General features: G+C 37.3%; 1 long non-coding RNA gene across 2 annotated transcripts in view; it reads right to left on the bottom strand.

Annotated features, from left to right (window-relative positions):
- Positions 1–24,369, bottom strand: part of LOC107311348 (uncharacterized) — a 32,013-nt gene extending 7,644 nt beyond the window's left edge. The window contains exons 1-3 of one of the 2 annotated variants that reach the window (XR_014943893.1): positions 23,853–24,369; positions 16,750–23,730; positions 13,887–13,947 (exon numbers count right to left, since the gene is read on the bottom strand). This is a non-coding gene — a long non-coding RNA (uncharacterized LOC107311348). Of the gene's footprint in view, positions 1–13,886; positions 13,948–14,364; positions 14,571–16,749; positions 23,731–23,852 lie in introns of those variants that run through there. The other variant, XR_014943894.1, reaches the window with a different exon arrangement.
- Between the last annotated feature and the right edge of the window lie 646 nt (positions 24,370–25,015).

The following is a 25,015-nucleotide window of genomic DNA, read 5'->3' as shown; positions in this document are numbered from 1 at the left end:
GAATTATCTTTTATTTTAAGATGAAGCTGTTTGATCACTTAGACTTTATGCAGCCAAAACAATACTTAGCCTAAAAAAAACAAATGCACAGCAGACTTTAGGAATGAAAATAGCATTATAAAATTGTATGCAAACTATTTGACTGGTTCCTGTTTGTTTTGCTTTGTTTTTCCCCATGAAGAATCACATACTGTATCTATTAATAAGTGAATTTTCATTAAATGCAAAATAATACTGTGACAAAGGAGTGCACAGAGTTGGATATTTAGCCTAAAGAACTGGTCTGCAAAGGTTCTAACAATTTTATTCATTCATCTCCTTCCCTGCTGGATTTCAGACTCTTCAGAGCTCTCCTTGTCTCCTCCTACTCTTTCTGTAGAATGTTTTGCTGGAGAATTATAGTATTTGTGGACAAAAGAGACTAAAACTGGATCACCTGAAAAGGCAGGGTGGCCCCTCTGAAGCCATTTAAATTTTTATGTTTTTTTGAATGGAGAGGTTGATCTCTGCTAGTTATCCCAATACCCCTCATTGGTGTCATTCAAAAATCTTTCAATATTTCAATTAACTCAGCATTAATTACTGTTCTCAGATGTTTATTGTTCATATGACTTTCATAGGTCCAATCTCCCTTATTACTCTGATAATTAGAGGAGAATCTCATGCTTGCCTTAGTTGAACGTGCTTCTGAAATTTCTGCAGAAAGCAAATTTTAAAGGCATTTATTTCTGGTAGTATATGGAGTGGATACTATACTTAGTTTTAACCAACATAATTACATATGCTTTCTTTCCAATCTACAATTTCATTCATAAATACATTTTAAATTTTCTCTGGACACAGTAGAAATCAGAAGCAGAGCTACAATAGCCTGCCTGGTTTTTATGAGATGACTAACTAAACTTAAGATTTTAAGTCATGTGGCTTTGGTATTGCTTTTAAATATCTGACAATGAGATGAGAGCTGTAGATAGTTTCAAGGACTGTATCTGAATGGTCAGTATAGAAGTGATCAGAAATATCATGTGCAGCAGCACCACAGTCCTCTGCCTCTATGGGAGCTGGGGAGAAGGAAGCTGAAGCAACAGGTGCGGATGGATGGAGCTGCAGCCTGCCTACTCAGAGGAGCTGGGCACCAGGACTGCACAGCATGCCATGCAAAGCAGCTGCCCTCCATTTAAACTCAATCAAGGCTTGCAGCTCACAGAGGAACTAATAATAATAAGAAGAAGCACAAGAAGATTCTGAAAGAAAACATCTCCTCAAAGGATTTCTGGCTTAGCTTCCAGCTACATGACACACAGTTTCAGGTAGTTTCAGACAATTGCTGTACAGTGTTCAGTGGCAAGAAGACTTCTCATGGGAATGACAGCAGCTCTTCAAAGAAAGCAAATATCTTTTCTTCTGAGATTTCATTCCAAAAAAATCACTAAAAATTAACTAAAACTCTCAGGTGAAGTCATTTTCTGATGCTGATATGCCAGAACTGTGAAATTAGGTAGTTACCAAGACAGACCGAGGATGAATTCTTATCCATAAAACAATAAATTCTGACCTTTAAAATATATTCTTTACATAACACTAAACAGGGAAAGCACATTTTGAGCTTTTAGGACATCAGAAAATTGCTGCTGGTTAGCGGAGTGTGGAAAAAAGGAATAAAGAACAAAGGGCCACTTTTGCCCGGATCACTGGATTAGTGCTTCTTCTATTGTCACATTTAAAGCTGAAGCTTCTGCACTACTGGCTAGCTGAATACTTGCTTATTTTGCATTTTTTAACACTATGTACAGTGCCTCTTACTATGAGGAAGTGAAATTTATTACAGTTTGCAGGAGTTTTATGACTTGGAACAGCAAAGCAGTTTATAAGGAGTGAACATTTTAGTAAAGGGTTTTTTTTTTTTTTCCAGCTGTGCTATCCAATTGTAAAATGGGAAAGAAAAAAAAAAAAAACCACAGGTAAAAGGATTAGGCTACATCATGAATAACTGCCAGTTTCCTTCTTTTTCTAGAGTAACACAATACATCGAAGGTTTAAACGATTTCAAACAAGTTTTAAACCTCATAGAAGTATAGCATAAAAGAAGGCATTATTCAGCATAAAATATTTGCAGATTGGTTACATTTTAAAGGAAAACTCTGATGCCTGCAGAAATTATCCATGTCCACAGTCACATGAATGTTAAGAATGCAAAGAGAAACTGATTAAACTTGGAGGAAGCCTGGATCTGAAGATGGCTAAGGCCCAAAATCTAGACTTGAGAAAGTCTACAGGGACCAGACTGTATTTATTGGGCTAAAATAGGGACTTCAGGCTCCTAAAAGCTACTGTGAAATGCCCAAGACACTTCAGTATCAATTGCTGCCAGATGTGGGTAATGCACTCTGCTTTTTGAAGACTTTGTTGTGGAGACAGAGCCCAGGTATACATGGAGCCTAGAGTTGAAACCAACATCCTGAATTGAACCTATACCATTGCCAGGGGCTGTGTTCCAGCTGAGCCATGTGACACCACCATCCCACTTTGCAGAAAGTCGTCTGAGGTGAGGGGCAACAATGGGCTGCATCCACACAAACTTGTGCAACTCTGTCCAGGATAGAGGAAAGCTGCAGGGCAGATATGCAAGCCAGGGATTGTACAGACACCTTGGTCACAGGCCATTCCTGATCAATGGAGTGGAAGACAGGCTTCTCTGGGGATGCACAAATGTTCTAAGCCTAATTTGACCTGGAAATAGTGAAATAACTGGGAGCAGATATGGGACAGTGAGTGCTGATGTGGCCTACCAGCAAAGCAGCATGCGAGCATGGTCAGGAATCCCATAATTTCTATGGGAAACACAGAATCCTGCTTAAGTGGCCCATGATCTCCATGTATCAGAAAACCAAGGATCTCCATCCCTACCATCTGAAACACACTCTCCATTGTATGAAAAGAGATCTAAGACTTAACCAGAGTATCACAGAGGTACGTTCATTGCCTTTCCATTGATCTCCTGGTAGTGGAAGACTTGGACAACTTAGGCAAAACCTGGTAGGAGAGCCAAAATCTAGGCAGATCACTATTTATGTCCAAAGTGATGGAACTAAAGGGAAACCTCAGGTCCCACATGCCAGCCTGGGGGCAAACCATCAAGGCAAGAAAATCTAGAATCTCTAACAGTGATAAATTTTGAGGAGAACATAAGCATATTAAAATCAGGTGTGGAGCTGTCAGTCTAGAGGCATACAAAGCTTTGGAAATCTGGGATAGAAGCAGGTGAACTACACTTAATGTAGTATAAGTGAGACTTCAGTGAGGAGAGAAATTCATAGGGTTTCATAGCTGGTAATTAGGTTAGCCACCAAAATTCAGAGACAAGTACCATGCTCTCTTTTGTACTGTCAGAAGAAGTACTGAAACATCATAAATAATTAAAAAGTACTAGGACAAAGAAAAAAAAATTGAATCACTTGCTGTTTGTTTTTCACCTTTAGGACCCCCTTCTTTCAGTGTAACATTTAATTTAGATTTCAATTTATTAATGAGATGTTCATTGTTGAAATACCTTCTGCTCTGAGTTCCAAACTGTGTTAAAGAGACAGTTATGGATAGCTGCATAGATGTATATGGTTTCATCTACTATCCTTTCTTTACAGTCCAAGAACCTAATATCTGATAAATCTTCTCTCATGTCACACTTCATTAGGAACAAAATAAGGTAATTACAGCTGAATGAAAAATAGGTTTCCCACTAGTAAAAAAAAAAAAAAAAAAAAAAAAGAAAGAAAGAAAAAAAAGAAGAAGTGAAAGAGTGATTTGGAAGCCTTTCTCCTCCATTCAATATTAAGATAAGTCCAAGTTTCAGGAAATCAGTTAAAGACAAAAATGATTTTTTATTGGGTTTGGATTGTTCATGTTCCATCTTAGCTGAAAATGTGAAATTTTCATTTAGAAGATAATCGTTCTGCTTTTTTTTTTTTTTTTTTTTGGCCATTTCAATAGACAGAACCAATGTGAGATAGCCCTGGGACATCAACTAGCATAGCTAGCATAGTATCAGTGAATAAACATTTTCAAAGGTATATCATGGAATCATAGAATGGCCTGGGTTGAAAAGGACCACAATGATCATCCAATTTCAACCCCATGCTGTGTGCAGGGTCGCTAACCACCAGACCAGGCTGGCCAGAGCCACCCTTGAATGCCTTCAGGGATGGGGCACACACCTCCACAACCTCCTCGGGCAACCTGTTCCAGTGCTTCACCACCTTCTGAGTAAAAAATTTCCTTCTAATATCTAACATAACCCCCCACCCCATAGTATTTTATAACCATTCCCCCTTGTCCTAACACTGTCCACCTTCATAAACAGTCATTTTCCCTCATGTTTATATGCTCCTTTCAAATATTGAAAGACCACATTGAGGTCTCCTTGGAACCTTCTCTTTTCTAAGCTAAACAAGCCCAGTTCTCTCAACCTTTCTTCATAGGAGAATATAAATAGATAGGAGAATGTATATCCTGAAAAATCCTACATCATCCACTAGGTGCTCCATATCACATCTTTCTGAGACTATCTTTTTCTAAAGCAGAGAGTTGAACCATGCTTTTCTGTGATTCGTGTTTATCCCAAGTATGAATTTACAAATTTGTAATGTCAAAAAGAGCAAACTTCAGTATGATTAAAAAATCCAGCTCAGGATTTCCTGTAGAAGATATCTAAATAGCATGACAAATTGCATGATACCCTTTTAGCCAACAGGTAAAAATTGATGTAGAAATCAGCAGATGGAACAATAAACATGAAGAATACAACTGTACCTGGCAAGTATTATAACTTTCAAAAATCCTTGGCACATTTATAATATCTATTGCAGTGAGCTCTTGCAGCTTAAAAGGCTAACAAATTTATACATGCCTAGCATACTCATTCCTAGCGTGGATATTTCCAAACATGTCACATGGTTTGTGTCCTGGGAAAACAAACCCAGCCCACAATACTTTCCACACAGAAGAAATAGATTACTGCTTCATAGCTCAAGTAAATTGTCTGGTTTTCAAGAAACCATCCCAGTAACATTCACCTTTGGTCTGCAACTTGGCATTAAAAGCATTGTATACTACAGAACTGTAATGGAAAATATATATGAATTTTAAAAATAAGGTCAATTCTGCAGAAGTTGTTCCATTTTAATTATGGATTTAAGATCACAATGGCTTATCTTTTAGTCCTGTATGCTCTTTGCTCTTTATTTCAGAGTTTTATTTTGCATTGCATTCATCATTTCAGTAGAGAATAAACCTTCTAAAAGCTATTTATTACTTTTAGTAATTGCATAGTGTTATGAACATACCTTCAAATTCAGATATCATATCCATAAAGCCATCACATACTGAAGAGTCCAGTTATTTTGTTATAACTGTCATAAAATTCACTTCCGCAGAGATATTTTTAATAGTAACCTGTCTGGAAATGACTATGAAATATTTTTGTAGGTAATTGGATATTTCTTTTTCTCCAATGGGTGCCCTAACTCATTTCCCTCTAATGTATTCCTGCTCTGTGTGTTTCTTAACAAGAGATTCTCTGTTCTTCAAACAGTGAAGGCAATCCTTCAGGTGTTGCTGATTCTGTTACTGCCTTTACAGTTCAGTAAGTAGTTGCCTGGGTTTGATTTGTTCCACTAAATTGCCTTTATGTCTTGTAACTGCAGTGCACTTAAAGGTGCTTTTACTTTCCTTCTGGTGTTTAGCTGTACTTTTTATTAGACTTAGTTGCTAAGCTGTGTTTACATCACTTTGTTCATCTTTGCTTTCCTTTTAGAACTCATCCTTCCTCTTTCTTTTAGGAAAGCAGGTCTGAAACCAAAGACATGGGCTGGAGAGGGACCTCTACCAAGCACTGAGCATAGCCCTATGCAGAAGTTGGCAGAGCTGTATGCTTAACCATCCCCTGGGGGGCTGGAGCCCAAAGCACTCCACCTGCTTAGCCAGCCTCCCATGCCCAAAGCCCTCCATCTCTTCCACACACTTTTTGGTGTCACCCAGAGGTAGCAGATGACAGTGGAGAAATTTTATCTTGCAAAGGGTGCTAGAGCTAGATTATCTTTTACATTTTTGAAAGGAAACGAGCACAGAAGGATTCTGAATTACATGTTTGTCCTTCACAGGGTAAATTTCACATAGAGATTGGCTAGGTATTCTGCTGAGAGTTGCAAGTTTATTCTAAAGCTGTAGGTTTTTTCGTAAACAAATTAAACTTCCCTTAAGGAAATGTAAAGAAGATGAAAGATATTTTCTTTTCTAACAGAGACTTCCAAAGGAGGATAAAATGTAGTAACTTTTGGAGCTGGCTTTAAAATTTAATTTTCAACCTCTGATTGGTTCATCCATAAATCCTCCCACAATCCAACTGTTGTCTTTCTTTTTTCCTGACTTCATCTTCAACATTTCCAAAGGAATGACTAACCTTCCTCCTATCTACCCTCTCAGCCTTCAGGCTATTTTTTCACTTTATTAACACATGTTCTAAACAAAGGGAGAATCATGCACTTCCAAGGAAGGGCTATATAGAAAGGTGTCACCAAGACAATGTGAGACAGAAGATAAAAAAGAAAAGCACATTAAGGGATCTTCAAACAAACAAACAAAAGCAAACAAAACCCCAGAGAATAGGGTTTGCAAAGCAAATTCATTCCTAAACAAAATCAAAGGAAATAAAGTAAATCCACTGCATAAAGTACCCTAAATATTTTCATCCTTAAAATATTTTCTCTTCTTCTCTCTTTTTTCCCCTCTTCTGCTTGAGAACACAATGAAGGACCAGCATCACCCACCTTGAGCAGTACCTTACTGCAGAAACAGTTTCATGAAACTCAGTTTCTCCTTAAGGGAAATCTGTTGGTTGACGTTGCATGGCCAGTTACGTTAGTCAGCACAGCTTCTCTCTGCACCCATCTAAGCCATTTAGCTGGACTTTGACATATTGAAAGAAATAATTTGTTCTTTTTGCTGTTGATTGTAATTTACTTTGAAGAAACCTCATCCATTTCTTTCTTACCTCTAGGAATGTTTTGATTTTCTTTCCAAATTAATCTAGCTTCCTTGATAGAATGATAATGAGATATTATCCTCATAACTTCATGCATGGCTGCCCTGCACAGAAGGGATCCTGCGATTATAATTAAAATAGATCCATAGTCTGGTTCTGCAGCATGCCTGTGCACACTGCCATCTGTTAAGGGAGCAGCAATGCCCACTTACAAGGTGATAGACCAGTTTCAACAGGGCAGAAAAGACAGCTGAAGAACAGCTTATAGAGGAACCCCACCATAGCAAGTACCATATTTTCTACCAGTAAGACCTTCTGATTGCAACCAATACCAGCTACGAGCCAAATTTTTCATTACATGGGACATTCACCTGCAGACATTTCCTACAGAAATTGTTTCCTTGTCAAGATGGCTGGGTGTAGTTCTAATTCCAGTGGCATAATGCCATTAGTTAACCACATGTTTTGGTACATTTGCAACAGTACCTCCTAAATGCTAAGCTCTCTTCCCTACAGCTCTCCCAAGCAATCTTTGTGCAGAAACTGTAGAAAGTTCAAATTGGAGTCACTGCCATTGAGAAACAGTATTTAATTCCTGTGCATGTTATACAACATGCTTTTGGGGTCCCTTAAAAGTTTATAGCAGACCACCTAAGGATGTTTTTGGCTTCTGTTTACCCAAATGACACAGTTAGTGGTAAAGGCCTTAATGTAGAAGAATGCTATGCTTCCACGTTGGAAGTAAATGCAAACATGCTACATGATAACTTCCAAAAAACTAATGAGTGCTGTTCAGTAGCACTGTATCACACTTTTCAGACTTCGTCAGCCAGATTTGGCAAGTCTTCAGCCATAGGAAAAGAAAAAAAAAAAAAAAAAAAAAAAAACAACACCTGGCTGTAATTATTTATTAGGCTGCCTCAATTATAAAGAAAGTACCTATTTCAGTGAATTTTTTAGAACTTTAGATTTAGTATTTTATCATTAAGAATTTCATGCTCGGTTTTCCAGGCAGCCTCTGAGAAAAAGGCTTGTTTTCAGATAATAGATGGTTGTCTTTTTCCAACTTCTGTCTTCTATACTGTATAGTGGTCAAAACTTTGGAAGAGTTAGAGGGATGCAATCAACCAAGACCTGAAATGAAGATATTTCACTCTTTGAATTGCCATTTTTTCTTAGCGCATATAAAGCATTCTGTGTTTATACCACTTTAGTTAGTACTTGTAGTACAAATAACCTTAATCAGGACCTCTGTTGTAATTAATTCATAGACACAAGTACAGAGAGAACAGCTATAATACAGAACTGACAAGGAATCCTGTGCAGCTGTGAATGATGAAAGAAGAACGTTATTCGTTATATGCTGATGCTGCACAGAGTTACGCTTCGTGTTACCCAGTCATAATATGTCCTTTGGGATTAAAGGCAGACATTTTAGTTAATAGGAGTTACCAAACCTAAGTGCCTTCCACTGTAAAAGATTCAAAATGAGAAGGAATGGAGCAGAGTCTTACATATTTTCAATTTTTATATTGAAAAACTCTGGAAAAAAAAAAGTGCTTCAGAATCTTCCAAAAGTCTGAGTGAAAACTGCAAGTTCTCTCATACTTTCAGTACTATTAAGCAATGTTAGGGAGACTTCCCTTGCAGTAATTGGATGAAATCCAAAGTAACCATTACATGTTATTCAGGATTTTTTTCCTCCTCAGTTTTAAGCTATAAGTTTTCCATGTTGCATTTAATCTCATTAATTTTGTTCTGATTGTTATTTCCTATGTGAGCCACTTTGCCAGTATCCTTAGTGAATCTGGTTGATTGATTTCAGACCACTTTTCCAGTGCATGATTACACTGTATTTTATTCTCATTTTCCCATAAATTTACAATCCCTCCCTGAATTGTGTCATCTAAAAATATGATTGACAGGCTCTATATTTCATCTTGCAGTTCATTCATGGAATCATTCAACAGATACAGCACATGAGATGCCCTGAAGCCAAAAAGAATGGACAATGAGATACAGATACTCTGAGACAGAATTTGTCAGCAAGATATAAAATGAGAAAGCTAGGAAATTGTTCTGATTTCTGAAGTAAGGAGAAAACAAGGGAGCCATTTTTTTTATGCTTCTAATCCAGTCAGTTTTTATTAGAAGAAGTTATATCCTTGGGAGAAGGTCACATCTGAATCTGGATTCAGACTTCACTTGGACTGACATCAGATGTGCACACATATTACTTAAATATGGCCTAACAAAGTAGGACAGAGGAAAATGGTGATAACAATACAATAAATTAAATAATGCACAATTACCTGGGCAGAGGTGAAGAATTATCTGAACCTGTCGTATATAAATGCACCTACCAGTACAAACAAACAAACAAAAAAATGAAAAAAACCAACACACATAAATAAAACCAAACAAACTGAACACCTGCAGAAGTTGGAATAAATAGGTAGGATAGCAGTGGTTTCCAGATAAAACATTACATGAAAATAAATATTTATATTGTTTTCAAATGCTGTCATATTGTCCAGTGATTGCTATGGTGACAGAAAAATCTATGTCTCAAATACTGTACACTTAAGAATTAAAAGCAAAAGTTGTTCTAACACTTATTTTTCTGTTTTGTTCTTTGGTTTGCTGGATTTTTACAGCTCATAACTAATGTGGTGGAACAAAAAATAAGTCCCTCACAGCAACTTTTTCATTGAATTCTCTATTGAGCCACACACTCTTAGGGATTAGCACTGTAGTATTTGGTAGCTCTTGGCTATAAAATTTACTTTTAACTTAACACAGTGCAGAATAGAACTAGCACAGGCACTACATGTTTGTTAACCACGAGTTCAGATGTGTACTGCTAGAAGCAAACATGCACGCAGCAAGGGAACATGGTTAATCCTAACCCAAGGAAATATTTGCTTTTTATTTTTTACTAGACTCGTATTCAGCAAAACATTAAATTATATTGATCAGGCTGTAACAATTGGGTGAGGAAAAGCAGACAATGGTGTTTGCTCTCTAGGACCATTACAGAGAAACTTTCTCCCTTTCCACAGCTACTCAGCTATTATTTCTCTAGTTATAACATAAATATTGGAACTACAGCTCAAAAATACATATTTCATCGAATTTCTCCAAAGCCTGCTAATACTGTGATTCAGAGTCACTAGTAAGAGGTGGAAATGCCAGCTAGAGGATGCCTGCAAAACTTCTAGAGCACATTGTCCCTCTGGACTGAGTTAACAGCACAGCCCAAGATTCACCAGAGCCAGCTGCCAGAGCACGATCTTCAGAACAGCAAGGATGTGACTGGGTAAAAGTCTGTGTTCAACTTGCTTTGACACATTTTAAATAATCATGCAAAATTCCTGAAAATTTAAAAAGACAAGCAGAAAAGTTTCAACATAAAATTGCTAGATTCATCATTTATCACAAAGATGAATGAAAATTCCCTCTGAGAGTGTTAAGACTATGGGAAAGAAAGCACAGGAGTCTGCCACAAAATTTATCATGATAGACTCTGTTGCAAGAATTTATTTTGTGCTGACAATAGCTCTGAATGATGATGAACATAACAAATAAGGCCAATCAGGCAGTGTTGTCAAGTCTGCAGTCCCACTGGCCTCTCAGATATAGTCTAATAATAGTTTATGGCTTATGCTTCAGTGCAGTGTATATAACTCAGATTCTTTTTGCATAAGAGTTCTATAGCAATAATAGTTTGTGCATCTAAGTTCTCTTGCCTGGATTATGGACTTGAAAAACACTACAAATGAGAAAGTAAGTTGAGCTTGGTTAGATCAAAGGTTTCTCTCAGCCAAACAACTCCTCTTCAGCAGGGAGGAGCATTGACTTCCTGGATATGAGAGCAGAACAAACACATAGCAGTACCTCTCCATTGTGGTCACATAGCACTTCCTCACATCACTAGTGCAGGAGAACACTGCAGTTTCCCTGTATTCTGTATGGGGAGGAAAATTACCTCCATATAAATGACAATCCTTCATTTCTGAATTCATTTCCTGTGAGCACTTTCCTCAATTTCTTCTGCTTAGAATAACATGTAGCAGACAGTAGAAACCTTTGTGGACCCAGATGTCTCCATGAGAGTCATCTTTCTCAGCAAAACCCTTCAAGTGTAGAGGATGATTTCCATTCACACATTATCTAACTTCTTAAGAATGCACTTAGATATTTAACCTCACCTTCTATCAACAGTTTATGGGTTGATTTGGCCTGGTTCTGTGACTAGCAGGGTGAGTTCTCCTATATTTTTAAGTTGAGCTAACTTATTTTACATAGGACAAAATGTTATCTCCATATGTATTAATATCTGGATTACATGCCTATAGAAACACAAAGCCTGACCTTCAAATGGTATAAGAGGTCAGGTTCTCTCAGCAGTATTTGTATGCATATTTAGCTATAGTTAAATCTACACAAACATGTTTACTCAGACCAAATCTTCCTAGCTTTATGAATCATGTTCAGATTGATCTACCTTTTCAAGCTGATCAGAGTACTCTAACTTTCTGGGTTTATCTATGCATTTGGATGGAACTGAGCGACTCTATCATGGTCTCAAATTTAACCAGTTTTAAAAGGAAGATTTTAATACTTCCATGTTTCTGTCTCAGGTGGTCCCCATTGAGATTCTACAAGATATTTTGCAGGGATTAAATGATTCAGTCTCATGTGCTTTTGTTTTCCCTTTTTTGTAAACATTTGAATTACAAATTCAAATGTATGAATTCAAACACTTAGGAAAAGTGTCTTTTGAGACTCGATGCTTAGATGAATAGCCACAGCTCTGCTTTTGTCCTGTACAAACGCCCAGAGATCCAACACAGCTTCAGAGAAAAGTCATTATATTGTAAAGTATATTTGTATGTTGGAAATAGATAATAAACAGTGCAGTATTCAAAATCCAATTGACTTCATGCATCGTTTCAAATTTTCTGCTGCAGGGTATGTTAACAACAATCCCATTATGAAAAGAAAAAGGCCAGGTAAAAGGTTCTTAGTAGAATGTAAGGAAATAGCAAGTAAAGAAGAAAATAAGCCAATAAAAGATTGTACATGAAAACAGTCCCAAATATACACAAACAATCTTATTCTATGAACCAGAAGAGATGCAGGATGAAAACTATAGGACTGACAAACAAATCAGAAGTCTCCAAGTTACTTACAATATCTCATTAGGCAAGAGCTATAGAAAGATTCAGAACACGAAAATTTTGAAATCATATTGTATTTTTTTCTCTCTCTGTAGATAACCTTTGTGCATAAATATATCAGACATACAAGGGCTGCTTTGAAAGTAGTGCTTCCTATTTTATTAAGTTGGACCATGAAGTCAGATGTGTATGTTGGCAGTGTGGCAATAGAGGCCAAACATTCATACCAATATTTCATTACATTTTGTTGTCACATGACAGAAGTCAGCAGAGAGGCAGTCTGACAAAATGGCATCTGACATACCAGCATTTGACATGGAAATGCAAATAAAGCAGAAGAGTGTCACTGAACTCCTCCATGCAGGAAAAAAATGGCTTGCACACTCTTGTTCATTGCTAGTGAAATGTATGGTTAATGCTGTTGACTATGTTGAAAAAGCATTCTGTAGCTGAGAATTATCTCTATTAAACAATGTTACACTTAGAGGGATTTTAGTGGATGGAAAGCTTGATTCCAGCATACTTGTGTTGCATACTCACAGCCTGGAAAGCCAACAGTATCCCTGACTGCCTCAAAAGAGGGTTGGCCAGGAGGGTGTGGGAGGTAATAATCCCCTTCTGTTCTGCCCTTGTGATGCCCCATCTGGAGTATGGCATCAAGGCCTCAGTTCCCCCCACCCTCAAAAATAAAATAAAATAAAATAAAATATGTGGAGCTGTTGGAGTTGGTCCAGAGGATGGCAGTGAAGTCAACTGGAAGCCTGAAGCACCTCTCCAGTGCAGAAAGGCAGAGGGAGCTGAGCTTGCTCAGCTTGGAAGAAGTGGAAATCTCACTGCAGCCTCACAGTAGTTAAAGGGAGCTTATGAACGGGGGGAGACTACCTTCATATGTGAGCAGATAGTGCTATGACAAGAGGGAATAGAATTAGGCAGACTTTGCTGAAAGCACTATAAATTTGAATTCTTATTGAAACAAAAGGGGTCTCAAGAAATAACTGTATTTCATGTAAATTACTACAAAAAAAAAAAAGTACCAAAAAAAAAAAAAGTGATGATAAAAAAGGGAGATACTTCCAATAAACTTCTTGCTGTTATACGTCAAAGAACTTTCAAATATCATATTTCACTCATTTTTACTTAACCTACTCAGCTCTACTTAAGTGATGGCAAACAAGAGCGCTAAACAAGCCAGATTTCCCCGATCTCTCACACCAACCACAGCATAACTGTTGCCTCAGGACTTCATATGCACCCTGCCAACCCTGTCAGTGACAGCACACTGCTTTAACAAGTCTAACCACAATATGTATTCCAACAAATTTGTACTTTTGCTGTTTTGTTTTGAAACTCCTGAGTTGCAGGAACAATTTCATATGTACACATTTAATAGCTTGCAGCCTTCGCTTCTGAAACAGAATGGGCAGTAACCTTTTAACGAAATAACAGCTTATACAAGGAGCAACGTCACAAAAAGAGTCATGAATGTAACATCACTGAAGAGTATACAGCACTGTAGATAGCATTGACTAAGCAAAGACACCAAAAGGCAGTTTCCTCTTAATATGACTAATAGCTGTAATAGTTAAACAAGCAAGTTCTCATGAAAACTAACTGAAAAAGGTCATTTTCTACCACCTTATGTTAATAAAAAGTGGATGTTGACTTACATCTGTAGAGTAGCTCAATCCTCAATGATCCATTTCCTCAATCTCTCTAGAGCACACAATTCTGAAAGGAAGAACAAAGATGCCAGCATGAAGAAAATGTGGCTTTGTATGATGCCATCTTCTTTCTGAAGCACCTTCCTGTTGTATCTCCTGAAAACTCAGTAAGGACGCAGGATAAATAGTCAAGAGAAAATAAAAAGAAATCCTGAGCATGCCCAACTAGAATTCATTTTTTTATATATTTAAAACCTGCTTTATAAATCTACACCTGGCCTACAATCCACAAAAATATGAAATAACAAGGAGTTTTCAAACAAAATCAGACTAAAAGAAATAATAAGGAAGCACACCAAAGACATTTACATTTAGGGTAGGTTTATATCATTTGTGGTGTCATTTTGAGAAACACAGATGACTTCATCTCTTTAAATTAGCAGTGCCTAAAGAATAGTTTCATGATGCTTTCACCTAGACTTACCTAGTTATAATAACATGCAATTAGTTTTTATGGGGGATACAAATCACCCACAATTTAAACTGATTAGAAGCGAGTGGGAAAAAATCCTGACTGGCAGAGCCAGATCAAAAATTAGGACCATACTATTCTACCAAGTTTGGCAAACTTTATTATTTTACTAGTTAATTTTGTGACTTTGGCTAAAGTTATACTGTTCTTGGCTAAGCTGTCTTGTTCATACAGAGGCCAGGAAGCCAGGTGGTCAACAGTCAGTGTAGTGGTACATGGTAATAGCTACTTTTCTGTGAACAAAGATTGTTTGAACATTAACAGCATTACAGGAAAAAGATGGTGTAAGACAGGGTCATTATTCACCATGATTAAAGTTCATGTTCCTAATATTTGTTGTGGGTTTTTTTTGTTTGTTTGTTTTTATGTAAGCCTATAGCCTATGCCTTCACCTTCAAATAATTACATTTTCCTTCTGAAAGTTTCAGTTTTCATTTAAGAAGCACATATTCAAAAACAAAACTTATAGCAATATAGTCTCCTTGAAGAGGAACACGAAGAACTACATCCAAGACTAATGTGGGCTTGAAATATAAATTTTCATGAAGGTGCTTGAAGTGATTGTAGGACTGTGTGAACATGCACAAGTCTCACAGAAAAAAAAACCAAAACCAAAACAAAACAAAAAAAAAAACAACCAGTTTTTATAGTACCACTTTCCTCTCCTTCTGTTTTTCAGCATCACAAATTTCAACGTTACTTAACCACAGTGAACCCTACTCAATCAGGTATTTTCCTGTTCTAGGTACTTCAGACTCCAAAATTCAAGATCCACATAACACACACAAAATAAATAAATGGGGAACTTCAAATTGCACTGTACAGCCCATATCAATCATGAAAGTACAGAGCCCCAGGCTGAGTAGGGCTACAAAAGGGCTGTCAACACCTTTCAGTCCTCACCATTTTCCAGGGAGCCCTATGTGGGGTGGCTGTTGGACCCAGGCACTGCCTAGGGTTAGTATTCAGAAAGAGAGAGAAAATACAGAGGCTGTGCAAGAGGGGCTGGAAAGCTGCTTCCAAAATAATGTTAGGGCTGCCAAAATCTGTTAGTTCTAGCTCCTTTTTGTGTGAGCCCTAGGTGGAGTTGTAGCGTAAAGAAATTTTTTATTCAGTGAACAGTGAGGAACTGGCACAGGATGCCCAAACAATTAGTGGATATCCCACCCCTGGAAGCATTCAAGACCAGGTTAGATGGGCCTTGGTGTAAATTTACCTAGTGGACAGTGTCCCTGCCCATGGCATAGGATTTGGAACTAGGTGGTCTTTAAGGGCCCTTCCAACCCAAACTGTACTATAACTCTAATTATAAAGCAACCATAGTTTCCTAATAATTAATTTTGGTTGGACAAATATGTTATTAATATTGTACACTTGCTCTCTTTAACTATAAAGCTATTACCCAAGTCCCTGTGTTATAGAAAAATGTCTGCAGTCTTCAACAGCAAGAGACAACGTCTATTTCCTTCCCAGTATTTTCCAGATTGTGAGAGACAATAATAGACAGAGACTTGTAATTTTTTGTCTGCCAAGTTAGGATAACCAGGATTAGGAGAAATTATTCATATGATTACTACTGAATACTCATGCTTTTTTTTTTTTTTTTCTTCTGAAGTGGTGTAGCTTTTTGCATCATTTGTGGACATAACGAAGGCAACGAAGAGTGTAGAAGTAATTCAAATAAAGAACAGACTCAGGATACAAAATATTAGTGAAAAATAGAAGAAAAACTTAATCATGATATAAGAATAAAAGAATATCTGATAACTTTTAAAAACAGGAATTTGAAGTGCAGTTCAGACTTCCCATGCCTTGATTCTTCACCTTTACAAAACAGATGCAGATTCTAAGATAGAAGATAGATCTGTAAGTTAAATGTGATAATTTAAACTGTCAAACACACATTAGCAGTCATTATGGCTTCTAAGTTATTTTAGCCATAGGTAGGCTGTATTTCCTTCATGGAGATCATGTTAACCCAGACCGGTCACTGCCAGTGATGAGGCAGAACAGCCTGAGCCCTCTGGCAAGATCCTGTATTCTGGTGCCTATGATAGCTCTGTGATGGAAGTACCAACAAAGTCCAACACACACTACAACCCCAAATTTACTGTGTGCAGACTGGGTTGTACACCGGGAATCCTCAAACACACACCAAACCAATCATACACACACCAATAATTCAGCTACTCAGTATATTTGCAATGATGTGAAAAACTTTATAATCCATTGTTGGCCCTTAGAAGCAGTGAAATTCCTTCTGAAAAAGTCTTTGCAACACCAGATGAAACATCATCAGGAATATCAGTAATCACATATACGAAAACATTAACTCACCCAACAAGCGATAGGGTCTCCAGCTAAAGAACACACCCTCTCCAGAAGTAGCCTTCATCCAGAAAATACTCTCCCTTGGCTAGCCTTTAAATGAACTTCTGGTCATGTGAGAGGCACAGGTGAATTGCTTGCACTGTGCTTCCTGGGCCAGCCACCATCTTCACCAGGTGCTCAATCATCAGTTCAGGCTGGAACATAAATTTTTCTTACATCCAGACAAGAAAAATAATAATAAATAAATAAATAAATAGAAAAAGAAAGGAGGAGATGGAGGGGAAACAAAACAAAATATCAGACTGCAGAGGGGAAATTGTTAATAAATAAATATTCTTTGAATTATTTTCTTTTTACTTCTTTTCCTCCACATCACCAGAACTAATCACTGTAATAACTACTGGTTTGTGTCTTGTTCACTTATTAGTTTTTTGATGTGGTGACCCAATGTTAGTTGTTTTCCAAGCCTGTCAAAGCTTTCATCTGTGCTTAACTTTATGGTGAATGAAGAATCATAATTTTTCAGTGGCATGGGCCCATGGAAATTCTAACACATATCAGGGTGAATTACAGTTCACATTTTTCATCGTATAAAAACAAATGACATTCATTAAGCAACCTTTTTACTTACCAATCTTGCATAATCAGTTTGCTTCATACTCATTATTTCTTATTTTTTGACAAATATATTGTGAAGACAAATTTTATGCTGGGATTTGTTCTTAAAGCAGTCACAGTAGCTATTTGTTATTCATAATTAAAGACTGATAATTAATTACCTAAATGACATGGCATTATTTCTGCTTACAGCTTGGAGGACTGATTCATAATAGCGGGAGGTAAATCCTTTGTTAGGGTCCAAATAATTCCTACATAAGCATTCTTAACAGCGCAGCAACTATTTTGTGTTAATAATAAAATGAATGTTTTCTAACTTAACCACAAGTACAGCTCGTGGCATTAGTCACATCAGTCCACACAGACTGTTCACAGCAAGCATTCCTGTGACTTCAGCACTTCTGCGAAGCAAATCTGTAAACACAGGAGTAGAAACTTCATGGCTGACTGGCCAAATACTGGTTCTTGCTGGGGAAACAATGCTGCATCAGTTATACTGGGCATCTGGGAGAAAAGAGCAGATTTCACGCCAGGATTGCCCACACAGGACCCCAACACCTTGTTGGCTGCCCTTAGAGTAAGTTCTCCATGTGGAATGTGAATGGGGCTGGGGTCAGTGCTCTGCTCTGCCTTGGTGGCATTGTCCTGGCAATATCTACCAAAAATGTATTTCCCTTGGCCTGGTGCCTATCTGTCACCACAGTCTGTCTATTTTTGACAGAGCTACCTGCAACCCTGCCCTGCCCAGCCATGGGCCCTCCTGAGCTGGACCTACCTTCAGGTCTACATCTTAGTCCCAACTGAGCTCATCCCCAGGGACATTTCCAATGCCTCTGTCTGGGGCTGCCCTTGTGCCCCCAGCTGCCTGCCCCTGTGGACCAGTGGGACACTGGCACTGGCTGCCAGGCCTGGCTACTGGGAGATGCTGTCCTGCATCAAACAGTAACACATGGTGAAATAAACAGCATGACTACAGGTGTTTGTAAGGTCACAGAAAAGGAGCAATCTGAGAACAGAGCTTGTTGCTAGTATTAAACCATATATTTAAACGGCAATCTTAAGGGCAAATCTTGACTGAGAAAAGAACAAGAATCAAAGACACAGAGGCAAAATAGTACATCGATGGATGGTATTGTGAACATGGTGAAACACAGACTAGATCCCCAAGTGAATTAGCACAACTCCACTGAAGTCAGTGGCTTCCCTGTATCAGGGGACCTGGTGAATCACCTTTCACATTCACTTCCCTCAGACATCAAAATCACCCTGCGGTTTGTCCACAGGTATTCAAACCTGATCACATAATTGGTCTGAAACCATTCAGAGGCATGTTACCAGAGAGCTAATTTCATTGCTTCATATTGCTGTTTCCAATAGCAGTTCTCTAAAAAGCTGGTATGAATAAAATTGCTTTAAGCAGTGTCTTCCTTTCTTCTAGTGTGAGTCTGGGCAAACTTTCAGTGGCAGGGTGAGGGTAGAAGACACCAGGGAATGGCCCCTGTACAAGTGCTTCCCTGCAAATCATTCAGCCTTAGTTCTGTGGAGAACAATTCAGCAGAAAATAACTAAGAGTTCCTTTAACAGTCTCCCTTAAGAACAGAAAATTGAAGTATTTCTACCTTCTGCCTGAGACAGATGTGAAGTACAACTCCTCTATAAATGAGATATGAAGCAAATATTCTGTTACCCTGATGACAAATGACCACAAAACTCATCTGAGCCTCAGCCTGATTTTGAGATAGCTTGTCAGTGACCTGTGGGTGGATGGAGGAGGAACAGTTGCACTATTTTTTTATAATTTGTATTGAACCTGCAAAAAGTACACTCTCGCATTATGCTTTGTTGAACACAGCCCATCATTAAGTCTGTAGCTAAATAACAGTGTGAAAACAAGCAGGACTTCTCACAAATCAGTCTTAAAACTAGTTGCTCCCACACGTGAAATTGAAGCTTCTGGAAATGACTAATATATATATATATATTCTGAGGACATTTATAAAATATGACATCTGTCTTGTTCTGAAATTTAGAAGCAGATGCTCAAACAGCTCGCAACAGGGAAACTTCCAGCAATCTGTGACTCATTAATTTCTTCAAGAAGCCTTATATGGTAAAGATTGTTCAGCATTAGTTTATTCCTATCCACAGAGAAAATTATAAGGTACTTGTTACCTCTTCATACTCTCCCTACATCACACCACTGTCTACTGTATGAAACAACACACTTATGTTTTCCCTTCACATTCTTCCTTCCATTTGCACTTATTAGCCATGGACTAAACGTGTCATGTTTAGCACACTATATAATCACAGAAGTTATATTTTTCATTGCAGACACACTGCTGCAGTTTTCATGAGTTATTAAAAAAAGACTGGTACAAACAAAACATGTAAACCAGGTTCACCTGGTGGTGTCCCTCATAGAGAAAAAAATATTTATAAAACTTTTAAAGGAAGATCTTTTTATGCAATAACCTGTTCCAAATGTCAGTTTAGATCCTTCCTAGTTGGTGTGTACTTCATACTCCCTCTAATAGAAAACTATTATGTGTTTTCAGTTTTTCTCGCCTTGATTGTGTATTTAACAAGGGTCATGAACAAAAGTGTTAATAAAAGAGAAAGGGAGTGAAGAAAAGATACCACAGCAGATCAGGTCATGTCACAGAGAGTGACTTGGTATTAATGTCATAAGGGACACTATGAGTGAGAAAAGTGCATAAGAGGAAGATGAAATCTTGAAAAAGAATTCATTTCACCATCTGGACAAAAATTAGTTCCCTCATTCACTGGATACCAGATCTCCAAAACTGTAAATGCTGTTTTCAAATTCTACTCCCAGAACTTCCCAAAATATTTGAAGCAAATCTGACATTGATAACAGCGTGCCTAAGACCTGTTTATCTTCCAGAATGTCAAGGACTCAATTAGTGAAAGAAGAAATCTTCAAGGACACAAACTTGAAATGGGAACAAAATAAAAAGCAGAGGGACATGGCAGCGAAGCAGAAGCCACCAGCAATACTGAAGCTTGGTACAGACAGTAACGTAAATGTGCGTATGTGTAGGGTTAGCTAGGAAGCAGGTAATGATGAAAACGAATGGAATCAGAATAATTGCAGAAGCCATTTTTTGCTCACCAAATTTCTTTTGCCTTGCATTGCTGAGAAATGGACAAACACAAAAAAGTTGGAAAGCAAAATTTCAAAATTTGAAAAAAAGAGAGACAAGCTGGAACCACTCTTGTACCTGAAAAGTCCCTGTTTGCTTTCATCTACCTACTCCCATGTTTTTAGGGTGTCCATGTATAGAAACTGAGTTAATAACAAATTAAGGTCTTTGGAAAAGTGTACATTGTTATGGGAACTGGTGTGCTTCCTTTCAGAAATATTATTATAACACTGTTATGAAGCCTTAGTTGTAGCCTTAGTTGTTCGGAGTACAGTGTCTTACTATATATTTTTTCATTAACAACCCCAGGATTGCTGTGAAACAGACAGGAAAGGGTTGTAAATACTATTACCCTCATTTTAAAGGTGAAATGAAGACTGAAGTGTAAAATAATTTGTTCCTGGTTGTACACAGATTCAGTGCTACAGCCAGGATTTAAAACTCAGTCTTATAAAACAAAGACACTTCTGTCCCATTGTTTCCCAGAGCCTCTCCTGAAGATATAAGAAATAATGCTACAAGATTGCCTTTGAAATATTTTCCTCTTTCAGCTCCTTGAAACTCAACTGTCTTCTAACATATAAAAAAGACATACACTCTTTGAAGACAATATACCTGACAACTATGAAAGGAATTTGAGTGGTCTAATCACAAAAATTGCAGTTATTTGATTATTTCTGTGAAGCCAGTGAAGCATGCTTTGATTAACTATGTTTGAGGATAGATCAAAAATGGCTGAGATATTTTTGACAGAATTGTCCAATTCAATTAAACCATAAACATGGATAAAACTAAAATAATGACAAACTCAGAGAAAATTATTCTTATTTACACTGGAATGGATTCAAACATGAAGTTTGGAATGAAAATGTAAAACTATAATACTGTAACAAAGTATTTAATGTTGCTTAATGACTGCCTCTTTAATGTTACCATACAGCAACTTAGCATAAGACTTTGCACATATTGTTATAATCATTTTATCACTTGCTAACCACATAATAAACACTTTTGTGGGAAACAAGCTTGTCTATCATATCAGGAAAAAAAGTGCTTATTAAGAGAATGGGGCACAGCAGGAAGGTAGGTGGACGAACTGCTCTGTGTTTCTGGTGGGAAAGATGAAGCATGGGCTGCAAGAGGCCCCTCTAGGTTCAGGTCCACTTCTCCGCTGTCATCGACAAATACATCATATGAGGCTGCACAGAGGCAAACACAAGAGCTATTTCAGGTGTTCTCTTTCAGTTCAAATTTCAGTCCCATAATACCTTTATTTTGTCTTTACAGTGCTACATGCCAGTTTCATAGCATTCAATAGTGCAACACCAAAGATTACACCACGTGTTTGCCTCAGGTCTAAATGATCACTCTTTTTATTTTTTTAATTTAGTATTCCTTTTTCCATTTCTGTATAAAAGAAGAAATATGACTGAATATGCAACTTGGTATATCTTCTTCTACACTATTAAGGTGCTAGTACTGCTCTCATCAGCAGAGTACTTGAACTTCTTCCAGAAGTGCCCCCTGCCCTTCTTCTGAGTCACTCAATAGTCATTAATGTTTAATAGCCAGAGAAATGACTGAGAGATAGAAGACAGATGAGCACGCACAGCAGATTTTGGTCTGCAGAGAAACCTGATGACCCTTACTTTGTCTGTTTTTTTCAGCATGCAACCCATAAACCTGATAAATCCTACCTAATTCAAATGACAATGACTTAGGATAAAACAAAGCAAAACCAAAAGAAGATTCAGAATTTCTTAATGCTATTCTCTCCCAGATCGTATTTTAGGTATTAACATTTTCTCTAAAGATTTTTAAACTTATAATTAGATCTGCTTCACCACAGTGATACAGTACAAATGTCCAAATTTTAGGCAAATGTATTTTGTTATTTTTTTCTCCCACATGGCTAGCATAGCATGTTTTCAGGACTTTCATACTGACATTCAGGTTGTCCTTCCCAGCTATGGAGTCCTTTAAAATTTAAAGGGAAAAAAAAATCATCTGTACATTCTGCAAGCTGAGGGAAGAAATCCTGCTCGGTGTGATTTGCTATAATGATAAATTTATCAGAAACTGTTCATTTTATCTGCTGCAGAACTGCTCTTTGATGGCATTAATCTGCGGTAATGATTACAGGAAAGTAATTCAAAGCTGTTCAAAAGGAAAGGTGACATGATGCTTTCTATCTCTTTTCCGAATGCCTCAGATTCTTCAATAAATTACAGATGTAGGGAAAGAAAAGATGGGCCATATGCTATGGAATATTTTCAGTAAGCTGGAAACATAGAGCAATAAGAGCTATGTTTCAACTACATTTGAAATAAAATATGTGTTGTATGTTCCAGTTAGACATTTTTCAGCAAAAGGATTCTTCCAGAGTCAAAAGTTTTGAGGGTGTTTAATATTAATTACATATCTGTTTTCCATTAGCTGTCCATGAAGATGAATTACAGATTAACAGCAAATTAATACTTTATAATATTTTACATTAGATAGACTTACGGCATCTTTTGCATGTCCATTTCAAAAAAAAGAGAGCTCTGAAGCTCGTCTACTTGACTTCTATAGCAAGACTTCTAAGCCAGCAAAAGACAAGATCACTTAGGCTTTGCCTAGCTGAATATGAGAACTCCCATGAAAGGAGAGTCTATGACCTCTCTGGTGACCTGGTTTAAAGCTGGCCTTCATTTTGTCAAAATTGTTTTTCTTTCTATTTAGTTTTCCTAACTGCAACCTGTGGTCAGTGACTTCACTGTTTTTCCTTGTTCTACCGAAAGACTTCTCATGTTATTAGAATCTAGTACAATATTGCCCTCTACCTCCTACCTCTACTTTGCTGAGCTGGACTCTAAAATTATGCTTGATCATGGGATTAACTGCAAAGTTATCAGTTGTTCAATAAACTGCCATTTATGGTCTGTTTCAGGTTATCCAGGTTACAAAACAGCAAGACCATACAGGAACTTGCACTCCAATATCCTCTATGTGTTCCATGTATCCTCATCATAGCAATGACCACACTTGCTTCATCTTCCTATCCTGAGCATTCATGTTTATCTCATAGTATTAGCATATGCCTTATCCTATTATTTACTGTAGATGTACCATTTTGGAGGTATCATGCTGTTTCTGTTCTACATGGAAGCTTAATAAAAATGATGCTGTGGATGTAACCTGGATATATCATTTGTGAAAGCTGCACTAGGTGCAGTAGTTTGTTGGCAAAGGACATGGCAGGAGAATACGCTTTCAAGTATTTTGCTGAATGCCCCTCTACAGTAAGTGCAGGTGGAATGTCACTTTCTGGTATGAGTAAACATGGAACACCCTCACACATTAGGGTGAATCCTAAGTGCATCATCTCTAATCGGCTGTATGCAAGTAGCCTAGGCGGTGTAGTAAGGTTGTAACTGACATTTGCCTGAATGGCACATGAGCTGAAATAACATTATTCAACTTCTGCAGAAAATCTCAGAGTTCAGAATTGCAAGCAGCCAACACAATAGAATTTGAAAACATCCAGACAGTCTTTATCACTAAGAACAATGAATAGGAACATAGAATTTGATTATTATATTATTGGGTCATCTATTCTGTTTCAGGTGAAGTAGCCTGAAAAAAAAAGAACAAAAAGAAAAAAGAAAACAAAAAAAGAAAGGCCTTATCTGTAGTGGTGCCACAGCTCTAAGATAATCCAAGGGCAGGAATATTTACTGGTGTCCAACATCTTCTCTCCTGTAAATGTCAGAGACTGCAGACTTAAATAAATTTATGTTTTTGAAAATCATATTCCAAAGATTTTGAATCAGAAAATATATCTTTCAAATAGCTACAACATAGCATATAGGATTGTAAAGAAGCAAAGTGTTTAGAAAAAAAAACATGCCGTTTTTCCCAGTTAAACCACAAAATAATAAAAAGATAAAATGCTCATGTTTATACAATGGACTTATGAATATTTTCCAGTAATGATAAGAAAGGAAAATGTTTAGATTATAACAACGTTGCTAGGAAAATACAAAGACAGCAACAAATGAAAAAAAAAAAAAAATTTCTTCTTTCTCTAATGGGGAGAATTTACAGTACTTGGAGAATAAGGTATCTGTTTTGTTACACAGCTACTTACAAGCATACATAAAACTGTAGATAGAAGGAAACAGGTATTCAGAGGATGTGTGTGTTGATTGGATACAGTGTTTAAAACATAGAGCAGTTACAATCATGCTATCACAATTTGACAGAGCACATTTCCTCACAAAGCTAAAGCTAACAATAATGTCAAGTTTTTCTACAGCATTTCAAAACATATTGAAGTATTTTAAATTACAGCTCAGGAAAAGGCATCTGGGACAACACATCTCTGACTGTCCTTACCATTCTGGCCTGGGAGAAATACTGAGACTCTGTGCAGTCCTCCAAGCAGTTTCTACTCACTTCTCTGGCAAATAACACTCCAAGACACACAAAGGAATTAAAACACA

This window comes from Coturnix japonica, chromosome 3 (genome assembly GCF_054131305.1).
Source record: "Coturnix japonica strain WE chromosome 3, WE-NBRP24, whole genome shotgun sequence".
Lineage (NCBI taxonomy): Eukaryota > Metazoa > Chordata > Aves > Galliformes > Phasianidae > Coturnix > Coturnix japonica.
Note: the sequence above shows the minus strand (reverse complement) of the source record. Positions and strands in the feature narration are given on the sequence as shown.